The sequence below is a fragment of the Diuraphis noxia genome, unplaced genomic scaffold (genome assembly GCF_037042655.1).
Source record: "Diuraphis noxia isolate RWA-SAM2 unplaced genomic scaffold, SU_Dnox_SAM2 contig0005, whole genome shotgun sequence".
NCBI classification, from domain to species: domain Eukaryota; kingdom Metazoa; phylum Arthropoda; class Insecta; order Hemiptera; family Aphididae; genus Diuraphis; species Diuraphis noxia.
The window spans coordinates 10,284,182-10,288,663 of NW_028301715.1; positions in this window are offsets into that span (position 1 = coordinate 10,284,182).

Consider the following 4,482-nt stretch of genomic DNA (forward strand, 5'->3'; position numbering starts at 1 on the left):
AAATTATGTTTTTTAGGGGCAAGTGGCTAATAAATTTTTTAAATTGTGTCCACAATAATAAACTAGGGCTATATTTTGAAAATAAAAATGAAAAGGGGGTATTGGCGCCCGAAGGCAAATGATTTTTAACGATAAAAAAAGAAATTTGGATGAAATTATGGTCTTAAAATACACAATGAATACAGCACTACCTATTCTTAAGAAATAAAAATGAAGGATAATTAAATCAAGATGAAATTATGTTTTTTAGTGACAAGTGGCTAATAAAGTTTATAAATTGTGTCCACAAAAATAAACTAGAAGTATATTTTGAAAATAAAAATGGAAGGGGGGTATTGGCGCCCGCAGGCAAGTGATTTTTAAGGATCAAAAAAGAAATTTGGAAACATCATAGTTGTTGAAAACACAATGAAGACTGCATTATGTATTATCAAGAAAAATAAAAGAAGGATAATTAAATCTCGATATAATTATGTTTTTTAGTGGCATGTGGCTAATAAAGTTTATAAATTGTGTCCACAAAAATAAAAATTGAAGGGGGGTGTTGGCGCCCGCAGGCAAATGATTTTTAAGGATCAAAAAAGAAATTTGGAAAAAATATGAACATAGAATACACAATGAAGACTCCACTATGTATTATCAAGAAACATTAATGTAATAAAATATGAAAGAAAATTAAATTATGATAAAATTATGTTTTTTTAGTGGGATGTGGCTAATAAAGTTTAAAAATTGTGTCAACAAAAATAAAATACAGCTATATTTTGAAAATAAATATTGAAGGGGGGTATTGAGGCCCGCAGGCAAATGATTTTTAAGGATCAAAAAAGAAATTTTGAAAAAATTATAGTCTTTGAATACACATTGGAGACTCCACTATGTATTTTCAAGAAAAATAAATGAAATAAAAAATGAAAGATAATTAATTTATGATAAAATTATGTTTTTTAGGGGCAAGTGGCTAATTAAGTTTATAAATTGTGTCCACAAAAATAAACTAGAAGTATAATTTGAAAATAAAAATGGAAGGGGGTATTGGCGCCAGCAGGCAAATGATTTTTAACGATAAAAAAAGAAATTTGCTAAATGATTTTTTTATTGGGATGTGGCTAATAAAGTTTAAAAATTGTGTCCGCCAAAATAAAAATTGAAAGGGGGTGTTGGAGCCCGCAGGCAAATGATTTTTAAGGATCAAAAAATAAATTTGGAAACATCATAGTTGTTGAAAACACAATGAAGACTGCATTATGTATTATCAAGAAAAATAAAAGAAGGATAATTAAATCACGATATAATTATGTTTTTTAGTGGCAAGTGGCTAATAATGTTTAAAAATTGTGTCCACAAATTTAAACTAGAGCTATATTTTGAAAATAAAAATTGAAAGGCGGTATTGGCGCCCGCAGGCAAATGATATTTAACGATAAAAAAAGAAATTTGCTAAATGATTTTGTTATTGGGATGTGGCTAATAAAGTTTTAAAATTGTGTCCGCAAAAATAAAAATTGAAAGGGGGTGTTGGCGCCCGCAGGCAAATGATTTTTAAGGATCAAAAAATAAATTTGGAAACATCATAGTTGTTGAAAACACAATGAACACTGCATTATGTATTCTCAAGAAAAATGAAAGAAGGATAATTAAATCACGATATAATTATGTTTTTTAGTGGCAAGTGGCTAATAAAGTTTATAAATTGTGTCCACAAAAATAAACTAGAAGTATATTTTGAAAATAAAAATGGAAGGGTGGTATTGGCGCCCGCAGGCAAATGATTTTTAAGGATCAAAAAATAAATTTGGAAACATCATAGTTGTTGAAAACACAATGAAGACTGCATTATGTATTATCAAGAAAAATAAAAGAAGGATAATTAAATCTCGATATAATTATGTTTTTAAGTGGCATGTGGCTAATAAAGTTTATAAATTGTGTCCACAAAAATAAAAATTGAAGGGGGGTGTTGGCGCCCGCAGGCAAATGATTTTTAAGGATCAAAAAAGAAATTTGGAAAAAATATGAACATAGAATACACAATGAAGACTCCACTATGTATTATCAAGAAACATTAATGTAATAAAATATGAAAGAAAATTAAATTATGATAAAATTATGTTTTTTTAGTGGGATGTGGCTAATAAAGTTTAAAAATTGTGTCCACAAAATTAAACTAGAGCTATATTTTGAAAATAAAAATGGAAGGGGGGTATTGGCGCCCGCAGGCAAATGAATTTTAAGGATCAAAAAGAAATTTGGAAAAAATTATATTCTTGAATACACAATGAAAACTGCATTGTGTATTCTAATGAAAAATAAATGAAGGATAATTAAATTATGATAAAATTATGTTTTTTAGGGGCAAGTGGCTAATAAATTTTTTAAATTGTGTCCACAATAATAAACTAGGGCTATATTTTGAAAATAAAAATGAAAAGGGGGTATTGGCGCCCGAAGGCAAATGATTTTTAACGATAAAAAAAGAAATTTGGATGAAATTATGGTCTTAAAATACACAATGAATACAGCACTACCTATTCTTAAGAAATAAAAATGAAGGATAATTAAATCAAGATGAAATTATGTTTTTTAGTGACAAGTGGCTAATAAAGTTTATAAATTGTGTCCACAAAAATAAACTAGAAGTATATTTTGAAAATAAAAATGGAAGGGGGGTATTGGCGCCCGCAGGCAAATGATTTTTAAGGATCAAAAAAGAAATTTGGAAACATCATAGTTGTTGAAAACACAATGAAGACTGCATTATGTATTCTCAAGAAAAATGAAAGAAGGATAATTAAATCACGATATAATTATGTTTTTTAGTGGCAAGTGGCTAATAAAGTTTATAAATTGTGTCCACAAAAATAAACTAGAAGTATATTTTGAAAATAAAAATGGAAGGGGGGTATTGGCGCCCGCAGGCAAATGATTTTTAAGGATCAAAAAATAAATTTGGAAACATCATAGTTGTTGAAAACACAATGAAGACTGCATTATGTATTATCAAGAAAAATAAAAGAAGGATAATTAAATCTCGATATAATTATGTTTTTTAGTGGCATGTGGCTAATAAAGTTTATAAATTGTGTCCACAAAAATAAAAATGGAAGGGGGGTGTTGGCGCCCGCAGGCAAATGATTTTTAAGGATCAAAAAAGAAATTTGGAAAAAATATGAACATAGAATACACAATGAAGACTCCACTATGTATTATCAAGAAACATTAATGTAATAAAATATGAAAGAAAATTAAATTATGATAAAATTATGTTTTTTTAGTGGGATGTGGCTAATAATGTTTAAAAATTGTGTCCACAAAAATAAAATACAGCTATATTTTGAAAATAAATATTGAAGGGGGGTATTGGCGCCCGCAGGCAAATGATTTTTAAGGATCAAAAAAGAAATTTTGAAAAAAATATAGTCTTTGAATACACATTGGAGACTCCACTATGTATTTTCAAGAAAAATAAATGAAATAAAAAATGAAAGATAATTAATTTATGATAAAATTATGTTTTTTAGGGGCAAGTGGCTAATTAAGTTTATAAATTGTGTCCACAAAAATAAACTAGAAGTATAATTTGAAAATAAAAATGGAAGGGGGTATTGGCGCCAGCAGGCAAATGATTTTTAACGATAAAAAAAGAAATTTGCTAAATGATTTTTTTATTGGGATGTGGCTAATAAAGTTTAAAAATTGTGTCCGCCAAAATAAAAATTGAAAGGGGGTGTTGGAGCCCGCAGGCAAATGATTTTTAAGGATCAAAAAATAAATTTGGAAACATCATAGTTGTTGAAAACACAATGAAGACTGCATTATGTATTATCAAGAAAAATAAAAGAAGGATAATTAAATCACGATATAATTATGTTTTTTAGTTGCAAGTGGCTAATAATGTTTAAAAATTGTGTCCACAAATTTAAACTAGAGCTATATTTTAAAATAAAAATTGAAAGGCGGTATTGGCGCCCGCAGGCAAATGATTTTTAACGATAAAAAAAGAAATTTGCTAAATGATTTTGTTATTGGGATGTGGCTAATAAAGTTTAAAAATTGTGTCAACAAAAATAAAATACAGCTATATTTTGAAAATAAATATTGAAGGGGGGTATTGAGGCCCGCAGGCAAATGATTTTTAAGGATCAAAAAAGAAATTTTGAAAAAATTATAGTCTTTGAATACACATTGGAGACTCCACTATGTATTTTCAAGAAAAATAAATGAAATAAAAAATGAAAGATAATTAATTTATGATAAAATTATGTTTTTTAGGGGCAAGTGGCTAATTAAGTATAAAAATTGTGTCCACAAAAATAAAAATTGAAAGGGGGTGTTGGCGCCCGCAGGCAAATGATTTTTAAAGATCAAAAAAGAAATTTGGAAAAAATTATATTCTTGAATACACAATGAAAACTGCATTGTGTATTCTAATGAAAAATAAATGAAGGATAATTAAATTATGATAAAATTATGTTTTTTAGT